Consider the following 20,471-nt stretch of genomic DNA (forward strand, 5'->3'; position numbering starts at 1 on the left):
CAGATTTCCAAAAAGAACTTTGAATCGTGACTCGTCTGACCACAGAACAGTCTTCCATTTTGCCACACTCCATTTTAAATGATCCCTGGCCCAGTGAAAACGCCTGAGCTTGTGGATCTTGCTTAGAAATGGCTTCTTCTTTTCACTGTAGAGTTTCAGCTGGCAACGGCGGATGGCATGGTGGATTGTGTTCACTGACAATGGCTTCTGGAAGTATTCCTGAGCCCATTCTGTGATTTTCTTTACAGTAGCATTCCTGTTTGTGGTGCAGTGTCATTTAAGGGCCCGGAGATCACGGGCATCCAGTATGGTTTTACGGCCTTGACCCTTACGCACAGAGATTGTTCCAGATTCTCTGAATCTTCGGATGATTTTATGCACAGTTGATAATGATAGATGCAAAGTCTTTGCAATTTTTCGCTGGGTAACACCTTTCTGATATTGCTCCACTATCTTTCTGCACAACATTGTGGGAATTGGTGATCCTCTACCCATCTTGGCTTCTGAGAGACACTGCCACTCTGAGAAGCTCTTTTTATACCCAATCATGTTGCTAATTGACCTAATTAGTGTTAATTGGTCTCCCAGCTCTTCGTTATGCTCAAATTTACTTTTTCCAGCCTCTTATTGCTACTTGTCCCAACTTTTTTGGGATTTGTTGACACCGTGAAAATTTGAATCAACTGATTTTTCCTTTAAAATCATACATTTACTCAGATTAAACGTTTGATCTGTCATCTACGTTCTATTACACATAAAATATTGACATTTGCCATCTCCACATCATTGCATTCAGTTTTTATTCACAATTAGTTTAGTGTCCCAACTTTTTTGGAATCCGGTTTGTAATCCCAGGATCCAGTATTTTACGATGAGCCTCGGCAGGGGTGCTTTTGAAGCTCCCATCCTTATCTTTATGACGGGGAAGTGTCATTTTCAATTACTAAGACACAGCTCCAAGCAAAGGAATAAAGAGGGACTCTAGGCTTGTGAGTGTGTGTGTGTATTCAAAAAGGGGACTCTACTTGGGGGTAACCTCGTCACAGAGTAGACACCTCAAAAACCAACTGGCTCCTCCAGTTTTCTCTTCTGCTGCAGTCTTGGCCTCTTCATCCCCCTCTGGAGTGACAGTGGCACCTGCCACCCCGCAAACAGAGGATGTGGCAGCAGGGCCTCTCCTGTATAACGTTTCCTAATCCAAAATACCGCAGTGACATTCCCTGTAATTTTTTATTACTCATTCCAATAACAGGGCATCTTAAGAGTCCTGTATTGTTATTTATCGTCACTACCTCCCTGAGTCGGGAGTAGGTAATTGACGTGCGCCCCCTCCTTTCATTTGATTCTTCTACTTTAATAACTTGTCCCACATTTCCGCCCGATCATATTTCAGCCATTGACCTCCCTTGGGTGTGTATCCCTTTCTCAGGCTCCCTCTTCGGCATGGAACCCTGATTCCCTGTTACCCGTGATTACCATGGTAGGCGCATAAAAGAACATCGAAAGTTAATAGGGAAGATATCCAATTGAATCGTGGACATCACGGGGACGTGCGACATGGTGGAGCAGTATGTGTGTACACGCCTACACGTACTGATTGATGGGTCTGCCCCCTTCAACTTCTGGGTCTCCAAATTGGGCACATGGCCTGAGCTTGTCCTTTACGCCTTGGAGGTGCTGGCCTTCCTTGCAGCCAGTGTATTGTCTGAACGTTTATTTAGCACGGCAGGAGTGGGTTATCTCAGACAAGCACAGCCGCCTATCCACAGCCAATGTGGACAAGCTTACGTTCATTAAAATGAACCAAGCAAGGATCCCACAGGACTTGTCCGTACCTTGTGCAGAATAGACATGTATACCGCCCTCACCCAGCCAAAACCAAAAACCAGTGTTGGCTACCTCCTCCTCCTCCACCGCCGCGTCCACCTACACCGCCACATCCACTGCCTCCTCAACCTTCTACTCCATATGCACCACGTCCTTCTAGATCAAGATTATTATTTTTTATTTTTATGTATTTTATATTATTTAAAGTCATTTCCCTATCCACATTTGTTTGAAGAGCACTTGCCATGCTCTTAATCACATTTTGATGCCTTTTGCAGCCCTCTAGCCCTTTCCATGACTTTTTAGAACCATTTTACTGCTCCAAAGTTCGGGTCCCCATTGACTTCAATGGGGTTTGGATTCGGGGTCAAGTTCAGGTCAAGTTTGGGTCCCGAACTCAAACTTTTTTGTGAAGTTCGGTCGAACCCGGTGAACCCGAACATCCAGGTGTCCGCTCAACTCTACTGAGGAGAACTATGACATAGGGAGAATAATTGAGACATGGCTGGATGATAGCTATAAATGGGCAGTTAATGTACAGGGTTACAGTCTGTTTAGAAAGGATAGCAAAAAACGGAGAGGGGGAGGGGTCTGCCTTTATGCAAAGTCCTGTCTAAAGCCCACAGTCTGAGAAGATATAAGTGAGGGACATGAAAATGTGGAGTCGCTGTAGGTATAAATACATGGAGGCAAAAACAATAATAAAATACTAATAGGAGTTTATTATAAACCACGTCATATACCAGAGTCCACAGAAAATCTGCTATTAAACGAGATAGACGAGGTGGCAAATCATAATGAGGCCGTTATTATGGGGGACTTCAACTACCCAGATATAGACTGGGAAACTGAAACCTATATATCTAATAAAGGAAACATGTTCTTGGCAATAACCAAAGACAATTACTTTTCCCAACTGTTCCAGGACCTGACTAGAGGGACAGCCATACTGGACTTAGTATTAACCAATAGACCTGACAGAACAACAGATGTGCAGGTTGTGGGACACCTGGGAAATAGTGACCAGAAAGTAATAACCTTCCAATTGTCATTCAAAAGAATGTTTCTTCAGGAGGAACAAAAATACCAAACTTCAAAAAAGCTGAAATTTAGCCAACTAAGAGAGGCCATAGGCCTAACTAACTGGGACAAAATACTCAAAAATAAAAATGCAGCCACAAAAAAAAACCAAGGTGGATAAATAGAACTGTAAAGAAAGCAATAAATGACAAAAAGAAAGAATTTAAATCACTAAAACAGGAGGGTAGCGAGGAGGTACTGAAAAACTATAAGGTAATGTAATAATGTAAAAAACAAATAAAAGCAGCCAAACTAGAGACCAAGAGATTAGTTGCCAAAGAGAGCAAAACTAACCCTAAAATGTTCTTCAATTATATAAATGGTAAAAAGTATAAAACTGAAGGTGTCGGTCCTCTACAGAGTAATGAGGGGGAAGTCGCAGAGAGCGATGAGGAGAAAGCAAAGCTATCAAATATTTTTTCTCCACTGTATTCACTGAGGAAAATAAACTGTCAGATGAAATGCAGAATGTAAAGTAAATACTGCATTAAAAGTGCCCTGTCTGACCCAAGAAGAAGTACAGCGGCGTCTTAAAAAGGTTAAAATAGACATATCGCCAGGACCAGATTGCATACACCCCTGTATCCTAAGAGAATTAAGTAATGTCATAGCCAGACCCTTATTTCTGACATTTAAGGACTCTATACTGACAGGGAGCAGTGGCGTGCCCAGGGAAGGGGGGCTGTGCGCCCCGGGTGCCGGCTGTGACGGGGGTGCCAGCAGGCCCAGAAGCAATGAGCGCTTCCATTAATACAGATGGAAGCGCTCATTACTCAAGCGCTGACACCCATGACTCAGTCCCACATATACTGCGGCGGGGCAGGGAGCGGAGCGCATAGTTCCCTGCACCGCCGCCGATCACCGCCATAGGCTTCAGGCCTACTAGGCCTGAAGCCTATGCGGTAGTGAAATCCCGGCGCAGGCGCGCGTGAAGACGTCATCGCACGCGCCTGTGCTGGGACTCTGCAAGCAAGCGCAGGTAAGTATTTAGCTTTAGGGTTCCCCATTTCCTTCTTTCTTTTTTTTTCTTTTGCCAACTTTGGGGGACATGAGGGAGCCGGGGTGCACAGAGGACGTGTGGGGGCAAACTTTCATTTTATATTATGATGTGGCAACTTTGGGGTACATGAGGGGGCCAGGGTGGACAGAGGACATGTGGGGGCAAACTTTTATTTTATAATGTAGAAACTTTGGGGGACATGAGGGGGGTGCACACAGGAGGACATGGGGGGAATATGGTGGGATACTGTTTGGCACAGTGGGGGGGGGGGCAATTTATTATGGGAGGGATGGCAATGTGGGGGACACTACTGTGTGGGGGCAGCGTGGGGGACACTACTGTGTGGGGGCAGCGAGGGGGACACTACTGTGTGGGGGCAGCGTGGGGGGCACACTGTGTTGGGGGCAACGTGGGGGACACTACTGTATGGGGGACACAACTGTGTGGGGGGCAACGTGGGGGACACTACTGTGTGGGGGACACTACTGTGTGGAGGCAGCATGGGGGACACTACTGTGTGGGGGGAAACGTGGGGGACACTACTGTGTGGGGGGCAATGTGGGGGACACTACTGTGTGGGGGGCAGCATGGGGGACACTACTGTGTGGGGGGCAGCATGGGGGACACTACTTTGTGGGGGGGCTATTGTGTGGGGGCAGCGTGGGGGAAATTACTGTGTGGGGGACACTACTGTGTGGGGGGCAGCGTTGGGGACACTACTGTGTGGGGGACACTACTGTGTGGGGGACACTACTGTATGGGGGAAGTGTGGGGGACATTACTGTGTGGGGGGGCAGCATGGGGGCCTTTCTATTGGAGAGGCACTGTAGAGGCCAGTCTATTATTTCTGGGGACACTATAGAGGGATTATTACCTGGAGCACAATATAGGGTTATTATTATTACTGGGGGCACTCTAGGGGACATTATAGCTGCTGTAGACACTATAGGAACATTTGGGGTCATTTTTAAAACTGGTGTATAGTAGAACTGGCTTAGTTGCCCATAGCAGCCAATCAGATTCCACCTTTCATTTTTAACAGCTCTTTTGGAAATCCAGTTCTACTTTACACCAGTTTGATAAAGGACTCCAATTACAGTTGTGTTCAAAATTATTCAACCCCCAATGCTGTAAAGGGTTTTAAGGAATTTAGTGTACATTTGTAATTGTGTTCAGAATGAAATCTTACAAGGACTTTTTAAAGAGCCAAATGCAACTAAAATGACATCAATTGTTTTTGTAATACAGTATTAATTGTTTTTTTGTGATTTCTTCATTGACACAATTATTCAACCCCTTAAAGACTACCACTCTTAAGAACAGAGGTTCATTCAAGTGTTTTCAATCAGGTATTGAAAACACCTGTGGATGTCAAGGAGCAGCAATCAAGCATAATAAGCACCAATTAGGCAAATTTAAAAGGACTGTGATACTCAGCTCCTTCTAGACAATTACTGGTGTGTTTACAAACATGGTGGAGTCAAGAGAATGGTCCAGGAAGACAAGAGAAGAGGTTATTTCTCTTCACAGGAAGGGCAATGGCTATAAGAAGATTGCAAAGATGTTAAACATACCAAGAGACACCATAGGAAGCATCATTCGCAAATTCAAGGCAAAGGGCACTGTTGAAACGCTACCTGGTCGGGGCAGAAAGAAGATGCTGACTTTGACTGCTGTGTGCTACCTGAAGCGCAAAGTGGAGAAAAGTCCCCATGTGACTGCTGAGGAACTGAAAAAAGATTTGTCAGATGTGGGTACTGAAGTTTCAGCTCAGACAATAAGGCGCACACTGCGTAATGAAGGCCTCCATGCCAGAACTTCCAGGCGCACCCCCTTGCTGTCTCCAAAGAATAAGAAGAGTCGACTGCAGTATTCCAAAAGTTATGCGGACAAACCACAAAAGTTTTGGGATAGTGTTCTGTGGACTGATGAAGCAAAATTAGAACTGTTTGGGCCCATGGATCAACGCTATGTTTGGAGGAGGAAGAACAAGGCCTATGAAGAAAAGAACACCTTGCCTACTATGAAGCAGGCGGGGGGTCAATCATGCTTTGGGGCTGTTTTGCTTCTACAGGTACAGGGAAGCTTCAGCGTGTGCAAGGTACCATGAATTCTCTTCAGTACCAGGAGATATTGGATGAAAATGTGATGCAGTCCGTCACAAACCTGAGGCTTGGGAGACGTTGGACCTGTCAACAGGACAATGATCCCAAGCATACCTCCAAGTCCACTAGAGCATGGTTGCAGATTAAAGGCTGGAACATTTTGAAGTGGCCATCGCAGTCACCAGACTTAAATCCGATTGAGAACCTCTGGTGGGACTTAAAGAAAGCAGTTGCAGCGCAAGCCTAAGAATGTGACTGAACTGGAGGCTTTTGCCCATGAAGAATGGGCGAAGATACCTGTAGATCACTGCAAGACACTTGTGTCAAGCTATGCTTCACGTTTAAAAGCTGTTATAACTGGAAAAGGATGTTGTATTAAGTACTAAGATTGAATGTCATTGGGGGTTGAATAAAACTGATAATGATGTGAGCACAGAAAAGACATTTGTGGTTATTTCATTATAAATGTTATGTTATATTTATCTGACTTACAAGTGCCTCTTTGATTTAATTGTAAACGAGATAACTGAAATGATCAAAATCAATGTCAAACTGGCCAAAACACTCAATTTCAGTGGGGGTTGAATAATTTTGAACACAACTGTATGTCTATTAGGGTCACTATTTTTTCAGCAGTATAGTACCTGGGGCATTGGGGAGCACAACGGGCACAGGTAAATTGGAAAAATTGAGAAATCTAACATGTCTGTTACAAACTCTGTAGAGACGAGATGCGGCTGAAAGAATTTCTCATGGCGGTCTAACAGAGGAGAAGAGGAAAGAGAAGGTCTACATGACAGGAGATGTCCCTGGATATAAGAGGTATGTGGTCAATTATTGGCGGGGGGGGGGGGTGCCAGAGAAATCAAACCCCCTGGGCACGCCACTGACAGGGAGTGTTCCAAAGGATTGGTGCATAGCAAATGTGGTGCCAATATTTAAAAAGGGTCCAAAAACAGAAGCCGGATACTATAGGCCGGTAAGTGTAACCTCTTTTGTAGGTTAACTGTTTGAAGGTTTTCTAAGAGATGACATCTTGGAGTACCTAAAATAAATAAGCAAACTATACCATATCAGCATGGCTTCATGAGGGATTGGTCATATCAAACTAATTTAATCGGTTTCTATGAGGAGGTAAGTTCTAGACTTGACAGCAGCAAATCAATGGATGTCGTGTATCTGGACTTCTCCAAAGCATTTGGCACTGTACAGCTTGAAAGGTTAGTATATAAAATGAGAATGCTTGGACTGGGAGAAAATGTCTGTATGGGGTAAGTAACTGGCTCAGTGATAGAAAACAAAGGGTGGTTATTAATGGTGCACACTCAGATTGGGTCACTGTCACTGGTGGAGTACCTCAGGGGTCAGTATTGGGCCCTATTCTCTTCAATATATTTATTCATGATCTTGTAGTAGGCTTGCACAGTAAAATCTCTACTAAACTGTGTAAAATAGATACAGAGACTCCAGCCAAGTCGTATTTGGTGCAATTTGTTTTATTTGCATATAAACGGTGGTTGCTGCGGCGGAGTGACGTTTCGGCACCTCCGTGCCTTCATCAGACTAGTGCCGCTGGTGGAGGAGGGAGTCACACAGGTGTGGACGCAGTCGGGAGTAAACATGCGGTAGTACCGCTAAGAGGTATAGGCGCCTATACCTCTTAGCGGTACTACCGCATGTTTACTCCCGACTGCGTCCACACCTGTGTGACTCCCTCCTCCACCAGCGGCACTAGTCTGATGAAGGCACGGAGGTGCCGAAACGTCACTCTGCTGCAGCAACCACCGTTTATATGCAAATAAAACAAATTGCACCAAATACGACTTGGCTGGAGTCTCTGTAACTATTATAAAAGGGGTGGGAACCCTACTCCAGCTTAAAGATCCACTGAGTGCTACAAAGGCTCTGCTTGTATATCTAAACTGTGTAAAGTAATTAACACGGAAGAGGACTACAGAGGGATCAATTATTATGGTAGTGGATGATTGTATAACAAGATGAATACACCAGAGTACTGGTAAGCAATATAACCGCACAATATACAGTATATTGTTTAATTGCTTAATCGCATGCAAAGTACGCTTCATATTGATACCAATAGCAAAACACAGCACAAAGCCTCAATAAGACTGAACTTTATATATCAACATAAAATAATACTATATATGAATATATGAATTGGAGAAGTATTTGCTTCTATATACCTCAATATATAAATATAGTTCCAAAGAGCTCCACATTCAGAACTAAAAAGAGGGATATTTGTTAATTAATTTTTTATTTTTTGTTTTTATATGAATTGTATTTTTATATACATTGTATTTTTTTTTATAAATGTTATATGAATTACTGAGAGCCGGCCATTGGTTGAATGTTATATGGTCCATATTTTTGTCACACCAAAGAATGTAATTTTTCAAACCAAGGAACAGAGAGTATACATAATAACTTTGTACTTACAAAGATCTTCCAAGAAAGTTTTATTCACAAAGTTTAAATTATTTTCTGGGGCCATCAAGTAACTTTTTAGATACAAAGATGTTTACACCAAAACACTCAATTATATACTCCGCAAAAGGAAAGGGCTGACCATTAGGCTTTTATGATTAGAAGATCCCAGTGTGAACACAAAAAATTAGCACATGTTGTATATATATCCTTATCTGCAAAATGCGGACACCAATGGGTAAAAAACAAACAAAAAAAATGGATGTCACATAGACATTACACGTGTGTGATCTGTATTTTGCGGATCCACGTTTTGCAGACTGGAAAAATACATACAGTTTTGTGAATGTTCACAAACGCAGAGCTTGCTCTTTGTATAAATAGCAGATTATATATCTATCTATCTATCTTGTATTCTATCCTCTATATACATGTAAGTACATTGCTTCTGCTTATTCCTAGCACTGTCTCCACTACTCCATTAACCTCATATGTGTATCAGATTGTTAGTGCACTATCGAGCCTGTTTGCATGATCATCTCTTAAGTATAAGTGCAGAACCTCCATTATGTACCCACCATATCTGTAAAGTAAAACACGTGAGATTATTGTAAAGCAAATAAACTAAAGTAACTGCTTAACCGTATTATATGATAATTAAATATTGACCAACTTAGTGGCAGGATTGAATTTTAAGGTTGAGTGTCTACTTACCACTTAGCAGCAAAACCATTTCCTCCCGAAAGCTGTATTGCCACAGAGTAGTATAAATACTGCTGAGGATATGGGTCATTTCACATAGGTTAGGTAGCTGCTTAAGTTAATATGTTTCCCAGTGTCAGATATCATCCTAGTGTAGATCGCGAATATTCTATTTGCTAATTTTTATCGTGAATTTTCCATGCAAAAGGCTACACTAATAAGCTTGTCATAAGACTCAGTTTAATATTCTTGTCAGAAGACTATGAAACCAATAGATGGCACTATTGAGTTATGAACAGTGCCCTCTATTGGTTTCATAGTCTACTGACAAGAATATTTGCCTTGTCATAAGACTGTGAAACCAATAGAGGGCGTTGTTCATAACTCAATAGCGCCATCTATTGGTTTTCATAGTCTTATGACAGCTGAAAAACGAAGCAGATTCTGCTCATTTGCATGTCTTTCCCATATGCCCATGTTTATGCAAATGAGTTTGTACATGACAAAACTATATAGAAAGGTTATTGAATATAATGTAGAACAATCGGAAAACTTTTTGTCCCTCTAATTATATTGATCTAGGTGTGCAGGTCCATCCAAGCCATACAACAGATGCAAAATAACTTTGAGGTTTGGGAGAGGTTGCGGCTGCGACAGTAGGGCGAGATTAGGCAGATTAACTCCTCCAAAGGACTTGATTAACTGATCGATCTGCAGCTGTGGATCATTGAGCTGCTGATCCTCAATTGCTCACTGTTTTTAGGCTGCCCAGACTGTTTGTCAGTCACATTTTTCTGGGGTGATCGGCGGCCATTTTGTGTCTTGTGGTGCGCCAGCACAAGCTGCGACCAAGTGCATTTAACCCTCAATGGTGTGGTTGTTTTTTGGCTAAAGCCTACATCAGGGTGAAGCTGTCACACCAAGTGCATTTAACCAGCAATAGTCTGTTTATTTTTTGGCCATATACTACATCAGGGGCAAGCTGCGCCTGTCACCAAGTGCATTTAACCCTCAATGGTGCGTTTGTTTTTTGGCTAAAGCCTACATCAGGGTGAAGCTGTCACACCAAGTGCATTTAACCAGCAATAGTCTGTTCATTTTTTGGCCATATACTACATCAGGGGCAAGCTGCGCCCGTCACCAAGTGCATTTAACCCTCAGTAGTGTGGTTGGTCAAGCTATCACACCAAGTGCATTTAACCAGCAATAGTCTGTTCATTTTTTGGCCATATACTAAATCAGGGGCAAGCTGCGCCCGTCACCAAGTGCATTTAACCAGCAATAGTCTGTTCATTTTTTGGCCATATACTACATCAGGGGCAAGCTGCGCCCGTCACCAAGTGCATTTAACCCTCAGTAGTGTGGTTGGTCAAGCTGTGACACCAAGTGCATTTAACCAGCAATAGTCTGTTCATTTTTTGGCCATATACTACATCAGGGGCAAGCTGCGCCCATCACCAAGTGCATTTAACCAGCAATAGTGTGGTTATTTTTTGGCCATATCCCAGTCTAATTCTGTCACTAAATCCATACCGGTCACCCAGCGCCTAAATACTAGGCCTCAAATTTATATCCCGCTAAATCTCTCGTTACCGCTGTCCTGTTGTGGCTGGGAAAGTTATTTAGTGTCCGTCAAAGCACATTTTTTGTTCTGGGTTGAAATACAATTCCCAATTTAGCAATTTAAAAATTTAGTGGTTTCTGCTGTATCAGAGCTATTTGAAATCTATCCCTAAAAGGGTATATAATATTCAAGGTGCACATAGGGTCATTCAGAATAACTTCACACACCCGCTACTGTGCATTTCCAAGTCTAATTCTGTCACTAAACCCATACCTGTCACCCAGCGCCTAAATACTAGGCCTCAAATTCATATCCAGCTAAATCTGTCGTTAGTGCTGTAGCTGGGCGAGTTATTTAGTGTCCGTTCAAGCACATTTCTTGTTCTGGGTTGAAATACAATTCCCAATTTAGCAATTTCATAATTTAGTGGTTTCTGCTATATCAGAGCTATTTGAAATCTATCCCTAAAAGGGTATATAATATTCAAGGTGCACATTGGGTCATTCAGAATAACTTCACACACACCCGCTACTGTGTATTTCCAAGTCTAATTCTGTCACTAAACCCATACCTGTCACCCAGCGCCTAAATACTAGGCCTCAAATTCATATCCAGCTAAATCTGTCGTTAGTGCTGTAGCTGGGCGAGTTATTTAGTGTCCGTTCAAGCACATTTCTTGTTCTGGGTTGAAATACAATTCCCAATTTAGCAATTTCATAATTTAGTGGTTTCTGCTATATCAGAGCTATTTGAAATCTATCCCTAAAAGGGTAGATCATATTGAAGGTGCACATAGGGACATTCAGAATAACTTCACACACCCGCTACTGTGCATTTCCAAGTCTAATTCTGTCACTAAACCCATACCTGTCACCCAGCGCCTAAATACTAGGCCTCAAATTTATATCCAGCTAAATCTGTCCTTAGTGCTGTAGCTGGGCGAGTTATTTAGTGTCCGTTCAAGCACATTTCTTGTTCTGGGTTGAAATACAATTCCCAATTTAGCAATTTCATAATTTAGTGGTTTCTGCTATATCAGAGCTATTTGAAATCTATCCCTAAAAGGGTATATAATATTCAAGGTGCACATTGGGTCATTCAGAATAACTTCACACACACCCGCTACTGTGTATTTCCAAGTCTAATTCTGTCACTAAACCCATACCTGTCACCCAGCGCCTAAATACTAGGCCTCAAATTTATATCCTGCTAAATCTCTCGTTAACGCTGTCCTGTTGTGGCTGGGAAAGTTATTTAGTGTCCGTCAAAGCACATTTTTGTTCTGGGTTGAAATACAATTCCCAATTTAGCAATTTCATAATTTAGTGGTTTCTGCTATATCAGAGCTATTTGAAATCTATCCCTAAAAGGGTATATAATATTCAAGGTGCACATTGGGTCATTCAGAATAACTTCACACACACCCGCTACTGTGTATTTCTAAGTCTAATTCTGTCACTAAACCCATACCTGTCACCCAGCGCCTAAATACTAGGCCTCAAATTTATATCCTGCTAAATCTCTCGTTAACGCTGTCCTGTTGTGGCTGGGAAAGTTATTTAGTGTCCGTCAAAGCACATTTTTTGTTCTGGGTTGAAATACAATTCCCAATTTAGCAATTTCATAATTTAGTGGTTTCTGCTATATCAGAGCTATTTGAAATCTATCCCTAAAAGGGTATATAATATTCAAGGTGCACATTGGGTCATTCAGAATAACTTCACACACACCCGCTACTGTGTATTTCTAAGTCTAATTCTGTCACTAAACCCATACCTGTCACCCAGCGCCTAAATACTAGGCCTCAAATTTATATCCTGCTAAATCTCTCGTTAACGCTGTCCTGTTGTGGCTGGGAAAGTTATTTAGTGTCCGTCAAAGCACATTTTTTGTTCTGGGTTGAAATACAATTCCCAATTTAGCAATTTCATAATTTAGTGGTTTCTGCTATATCAGAGCTATTTGAAATCTATCCCTAAAAGGGTATATAATATTCAAGGTGCACATTGGGTCATTCAGAATAACTTCACACACACACGCTTCTGTGCATTTCCAAGTCTAATTCTGTCACTAAATCCATACCGGTCACCCAGCGCCTAAATACTAGGCCTCAAATTTATATCCCGCTAAATCTCTCGTTACCGCTGTCCTGTTGTGGCTGGGAAAGTTATTTAGTGTCCGTCAAAGCACATTTTTTGTTCTGGGTTGAAATACAATTCCCAATTTAGCAATTTAAAAATTTAGTGGTTTCTGCTGTATCAGAGCTATTTGAAATCTATCCCTAAAAGGGTATATAATATTCAAGGTGCACATAGGGTCATTCAGAATAACTTCACACACCCGCTACTGTGCATTTCCAAGTCTAATTCTGTCACTAAACCCATACCTGTCACCCAGCGCCTAAATACTAGGCCTCAAATTTATATCCTGCTAAATCTCTCGTTAACGCTGTCCTGTTGTGGCTGGGAAAGTTATTTAGTGTCCGTCAAAGCACATTTTTTGTTCTGGGTTGAAATACAATTCCCAATTTAGCAATTAAAAATTTAGTGGTTTCTGCTGTATCAGAGCTATTTGAAATCTATCCCTAAAAGGGTATATAATATTCAAGGTGCACATAGGGTCATTCAGAATAACTTCACACACCCGCTACTGTGCATTTCCAAGTCTAATTCTGTCACTAAACCCATACCTGTCACCCAGCGCCTAAATACTAGGCCTCAAATTTATATCCTGCTAAATCTCTCGTTAACGCTGTCCTGTTGTGGCTGGGAAAGTTATTTAGTGTCCGTCAAAGCACATTTTTTGTTCTGGGTTGAAATACAATTCCCAATTTAGCAATTTAAAAATTTAGTGGTTTCTGCTGTATCAGAGCTATTTGAAATCTATCCCTAAAAGGGTATATAATATTCAAGGTGCACATAGGGTCATTCAGAATAACTTCACACACCCGCTACTGTGCATTTCCAAGTCTAATTCTGTCACTAAACCCATACCTGTCACCCAGCGCCTAAATACTAGGCCTCAAATTTATATCCTGCTAAATCTCTCGTTAACGCTGTCCTGTTGTGGCTGGGAAAGTTATTTAGTGTCCGTCAAAGCACATTTTTTGTTCTGGGTTGAAATACAATTCCCAATTTAGCAATTTCATAATTTAGTGGTTTCTGCTATATCAGAGCTATTTGAAATCTATCCCTAAAAGGGTATATAATATTCAAGGTGCACATTGGGTCATTCAGAATAACTTCACACACACCCGCTACTGTGTATTTCTAAGTCTAATTCTGTCACTAAACCCATACCTGTCACCCAGCGCCTAAATACTAGGCCTCAAATTTATATCCTGCTAAATCTCTCGTTAACGCTGTCCTGTTGTGGCTGGGAAAGTTATTTAGTGTCCGTCAAAGCACATTTTTTGTTCTGGGTTGAAATACAATTCCCAATTTAGCAATTTCATAATTTAGTGGTTTCTGCTATATCAGAGCTATTTGAAATCTATCCCTAAAAGGGTATATAATATTCAAGGTGCACATTGGGTCATTCAGAATAACTTCACACACACCCGCTACTGTGTATTTCTAAGTCTAATTCTGTCACTAAACCCATACCTGTCACCCAGCGCCTAAATACTAGGCCTCAAATTTATATCCTGCTAAATCTCTCGTTAACGCTGTCCTGTTGTGGCTGGGAAAGTTATTTAGTGTCCGTCAAAGCACATTTTTTGTTCTGGGTTGAAATACAATTCCCAATTTAGCAATTTCATAATTTAGTGGTTTCTGCTATATCAGAGCTATTTGAAATCTATCCCTAAAAGGGTATATAATATTCAAGGTGCACATTGGGTCATTCAGAATAACTTCACACACACACGCTTCTGTGCATTTCCAAGTCTAATTCTGTCACTAAATCCATACCGGTCACCCAGCGCCTAAATACTAGGCCTCAAATTTATATCCTGCTAAATCTCTCGTTAACGCTGTCCTGTTGTGGCTGGGAAAGTTATTTAGTGTCCGTCAAAGCACATTTTTTGTTCTGGGTTGAAATACAATTCCCAATTTAGCAATTTCATAATTTAGTGGTTTCTGCTATATCAGAGCTATTTGAAATCTATCCCTAAAAGGGTATATAATATTCAAGGTGCACATTGGGTCATTCAGAATAACTTCACACACACACGCTTCTGTGCATTTCCAAGTCTAATTCTGTCACTAAATCCATACCGGTCACCCAGCGCCTAAATACTAGGCCTCAAATTTATATCCCGCTGAATTTGAATACAATACATTGGGCCAAATAATATATTTGTTGTTGTGGTGAACCATAACAATGAGAAAAACATCTAGTAAGGGACGCGGACGTGGACATGGTCGTGGTGGTGTTAGTGGACCCTCTGGTGCTGGGAGAGGACGTGGCCGTTCTGCCACATCCACACGTCCTAGTGTACCAACTACCTCAGGTCCCAGTAGCCGCCAGAATTTACAGCGATATATGGTGGGGCCCAATGCCGTTCTAAGGATGGTAAGGCCTGAGCAGGTACAGGCATTAGTCAATTGGGTGGCCGACAGTGGATCCAGCACGTTCACATTATCTCCCACCCAGTCTTCTGCAGAAAGCGCACAGATGGCGCCTGAAAACCAACCCCATCAGTCTGTCACATCACCCCCATGCATACCAGGGAAACTGTCTCAGCCTCAAGTTATGCAGCAGTCTCTTATGCTGTTTGAAGACTCCGCTGGCAGGGTTTCCCAAGGGCATCCACCTAGCCCTTCCCCAGCGGTGAAAGACATAGAATGCACTGACGCACAACCACTTATGTTTCCTGATGATGAGGACATGGGAATACCACCTCAGCATGTCTCTGATGATGACGAAACACAGGTGCCAACTGCTGCGTCTTTCTGCAGTGTGCAGACTGAACAGGAGGTCAGGGATCAAGACTGGGTGGAAGACGATGCAGGGGACGATGAGGTCCTAGACCCCACATGGAATGAAGGTCGTGCCACTGACTTTCACAGTTCGGAGGAAGAGGCAGTGGTGAGACCGAGCCAACAGCGTAGCAAAAGAGGGAGCAGTGGGCAAAAGCAGAACACCCGCCGCCAAGAGACTCCGCCTGCTACTGACCGCCGCCATCTGGGACCGAGCACCCCAAAGGCAGCTTCAAGGAGTTCCCTGGCATGGCACTTCTTCAAACAATGTGCTGACGACAAGACCCGAGTGGTTTGCACGCTGTGCCATCAGAGCCTGAAGCGAGGCATTAACGTTCTGAACCTGAGCACAACCTGCATGACCAGGCACCTGCATGCAAAGCATGAACTGCAGTGGAGTAAACACCTTAAAACCAAGGAAGTCACTCAGGCTCCCCCTGCTACCTCTTCTGCTGCTGCCGCCTCGGCCTATTCTGCTGCTGCCGCCTCGGCCTCTTCCTCCGCCTCTGGAGGAACGTTGGCACCTGCCGCCCAGCAAACAGGGGATGTACCACCAACACCACCACCACCACCTCCGTCACCAAGCGTCTCAACCATGTCACACGCCAGCGTTCAGCTCTCCATCTCACAAACATTTGATAGAAAGCGTAAATTCCCACCTAGCCACCCTCGATCCCTGGCCCTGAATGCCAGCATTTCTAAACTACTGGCCTATGAAATGCTGTCATTTAGGCTGGTGGACACAGACAGCTTCAAACAGCTCATGTCGCTTGCTGTCCCACAGTATGTTGTTCCCAGCCGGCACTACTTCTCCAAGAGAGCCGTGCCTTCCCTGCACAACCAAGTATCCGATAAAATCAAGTGTGCACTGCGCAACGCCATCTGTAGCAAGGTCCACCTAACCACAGATACGTGGACCAGTAAGCACGGCCAGGGACGCTATATCTCCCTAACTGCACACTGGGTAAATGTAGTGGCAGCTGGGCCCCAGGCGGAGAGCTGTTTGGCGCACGTCCTTCCGCCGCCAAGGATCGCAGGGCAACATTCTTTGCCTCCTGTTGCCACCTCCTCCTTCTCGGCTTCCTCCTCCTCTTCTTCCACCTGCTCATCCAGTCAGCCACACACCTTCACCACCAACTTCAGCACAGCCCGGGGTAAACGTCAGCAGGCCATTCTGAAACTCATATGTTTGGGGGACAGGCCCCACACCGCACAGGAGTTGTGGCGGGGTATTGAACAACAGACCGACGAGTGGTTGCTGCCGGTGAGCCTCAAGCCCGGCCTGGTGGTGTGTGATAATGGGCGAAATCTCGTTGCAGCTCTGGGACTAGCCAATTTGACGCACATCCCTTGCTTGGCGCATGTGCTGAATTTGGTGGTGCAGAAGTTCATTCACAACTACCCCGACATGTCAGAGCTGCTGCATAAAGTGCGGGCCGTCTGTTCGCGCTTCCGGCGTTCACATCCTGCTGCTGCTCGCCTGTCTGCGCTACAGCGTAACTTCGGCCTTCCCGCTCACCGCCTCATATGCGACGTGCCCACCAGGTGGAACTCCACCTTGCACATGCTGGACAGACTGTGCGAGCAGCAGCAGGCCATAGTGGAGTTTCAGCTGCAGCACGCACGGGTCAGTCGCACTACAGAACAGCACCACTTCACCACCAATGACTGGGCCTCCATGCGAGACCTGTGTGCCCTGTTGCGCTGTTTCGAGTACTCCACCAACATGGCCAGTGGCGATGACACCGTTATCAGCGTTACAATACCACTTCTATGTCTCCTTGAGAAAACACTTAGGGCGATGATGGAAGAGGAGGTGGCCCAGGAGGAGGAGGAGGAGGAGGAAGAGGGGTCATTTTTAGCACTTTCAGGCCAGTCTCTTCGAAGTGACTCAGAGGGAGGTTTTTGGCAACAGCAGAGGCCAGGTACAAATGTGGCCAGCCAGGGCCCACTACTGGAGGACGAGGAGGACGAGGATGAGGAGGAGGTGGAGGAGGATGAGGATGAAGCATGGTCACAGCGGGGTGGCACCCAACGCAGCTCGGGTCCATCACTGGTGCGTGGCTGGGGGGAAAGGCAGGACGATGACGATACGCCTCCCACAGAGGACAGCTTGTCCTTACCCCTGGGCAGCCTGGCACACATGAGCGACTACATGCTGCAGTGCCTGCGCAACGACAGCAGAGTTGCCCACATTTTAACCTGTGCGGACTACTGGGTTGCCACCCTGCTGGATCCACGCTACAAAGACAATGTGCCCACCTTACTTCCTGCACTGGAGCGTGATAGGAAGATGCGCGAGTACAAGCGCACGTTGGTAGACGCGCTACTGAGAGCATTCCCAAATGTCACAGGGGAACAAGTGGAAGCCCAAGGCCAAGGCAGAGGAGGAGCAAGAGGTCGCCAAGGCAGCTGTGTCACGGCCAGCTCCTCTGAGGGCAGGGTTAGCATGGCAGAGATGTGGAAAACTTTTGTCAACACGCCACAGCTAACTGCACCACCACCTGATACGCAACGTGTTAGCAGGAGGCAACATTTCACTAACATGGTGGAACAGTACGTGTGCACACCAATCCACGTACTGACTGATGGTTCGGCCCCATTCAACTTCTGGGTCTCTAAATTGTCCACGTGGCCAGAGCTAGCCTTTTATGCCTTGGAGGTGCTGGCCTGCCCGGCAGCCAGCGTTTTGTCTGAACGTGTATTCAGCACGGCAGGGGGCGTCATTACAGACAAACGCAGCCGCCTGTCTACAGCCAATGTGGACAAGCTGACGTTCATAAAAATGAACCAGGCATGGATCCCACAGGACCTGTCCGTCCCTTGTCCAGATTAGACATTAACTACCTCCCCATAACCATATATTATTGGACTCCAGGGCACTTCCTCATTCAATCCTATTTTTATTTTCATTTTACCATTATATTGCGAGGCTACCCAAAGTTGAATGAACCTCTCCTCTGCCTGTGTGCTAGGCCTAAATATATGCCAATGGACTGTTGCAGTGGTGGCTGACATGAAGCCTGATTCTCTGCTATGACATGCAGACTAATTCTCTGCTGACATGAAGCCAGATTGTCTGTTACGGGACCTCTCTCCTCTGCCTGGGTGCTGGGCCTAAATTTATGACAATGGACTGTTGCAGTGGTGGCTGACGTGAAGCCTGATTCTCTGCTATGACATGCAGACTGATTCTCTGCTGACATGAAGCCAGATTGTCTGTTACGGGACCTCTCTGCTCTGCCTGTGTGCTAGGCCTAAATATATGCCAATGGACTGTTGCAGTGGTGGGTGACGTGAAGCCTCATTCTCTGCTATGACATGCAGACTGATTCTCTGCTGACATGAAGCCAGATCGTCTGTTACGGGACCTCTCTGCTCTGCCTGTGTGCTAGGCCTAAATATATGCCAATGGACTGTTGCAGTGGTGGGTGACGTGAAGCCTCATTCTCTGCTATGACATGCAGACTGATTCTCTGCTGTCATGAAGCCAGATTGTCTGTTACGGGACCTCTCTGCTCTGCCTGTGTGCTAGGCCTAAATATATGCCAATGGACTGTTGCAGTGGTGGGTGACGTGAAGCCTCATTCTCTGCTATGACATGCAGACTGATTCTCTGCTGACATGAAGCCAGATTGTCTGTTACGGGACCTCTCTCCTCTGCCTGTGTGCTAGGCCTAAATATATGCCAATGGACTGTTGCAGTGGTGGCTGACGTGAAGCCTCATTCTCTGCTATGACATGCAGACTAATTCTCTGCTGACATGAAGCCAGATTGTCTGTTACGGGACCTCTCTCCTCTGCCTGGGTGCTGGGCCTAAATTTATGACAATGGACTGTTGCAGTGGTGGCTGACGTGAAGCCTGATTCTCTGCTATGACATGCAGACTGATTCTCTGCTGACATGAAGCCAGATCCTCTGTTACGGGACCTCTCTCCTCTGCCTGTGTGTGTGCTGGGCCTAAATATATGCCAATGGACTGTTGCAGTGGTGGCTGACGTGAAGCCTCATTCTCTGCTATGACATGCAGACTGATTCTCTGCTGACATGAAGCCAGATTCTCTGTTACGGGACCTCTCTCCTCTGCCTGTGTGTGTGCTGGGCCTAAATATATGCCAATGGACTGTTGCAGTGGTGGCTGACGTGAAGCCTCATTCTCTGCTATGACATGCAGACTAATTCTCTGCTGACATGAAGACAGATTCTCTGTTACGGGACCTCTCTCCTCTGCCTGTGTGTGTGCTGGGCCTAAATATATGCCAATGGACTGTTGCAGTGGTGGCTGACGTGAAGCCTCATTCTCTGCTATGACATGCAGACTGATTCTCTGCTGACATGAAGCAAGATTCTCTGTTACGGGACCTCTCTCCTCTGCCTGTGTGTGTGCTGGGCCTAAATATATGCCAATGGACTGTTGCAGTGGTGGCTGACGTGAAGCCTCATTCTCTGCTATGACATGCAGACTGATTCTCTGCTGACATGAAGCCAGATTCTCTGTTACGGGACCTCTCTCCTCTGCCTGTGTGTGTGCTGGGCCTAAATATATGCCAATGGACTGTTGCAGTGGTGGCTGACGTGAAGCCTCATTCTCTGCTATGACATGCAGACTAATTCTCTGCTGACATGAAGACAGATTCTCTGTTACGGGACCTCCCTCCTCTGCCTGGGTGCTGGGCCTAAATATATGCCAATGGACTGTTGCAGTGGTGGCTGACGTGAAGCCTCATTCTCTGCTATGACATGCAGACTAATTCTCTGCTGACATGAAGACAGATTCTCTGTTACGGGACCTCTCTCCTCTGCCTGGGTGCCGGGGCCTAAA

Source organism: Bufo gargarizans, chromosome 3 (assembly GCF_014858855.1).
Source record: "Bufo gargarizans isolate SCDJY-AF-19 chromosome 3, ASM1485885v1, whole genome shotgun sequence".
Classification (NCBI taxonomy): domain Eukaryota; kingdom Metazoa; phylum Chordata; class Amphibia; order Anura; family Bufonidae; genus Bufo; species Bufo gargarizans.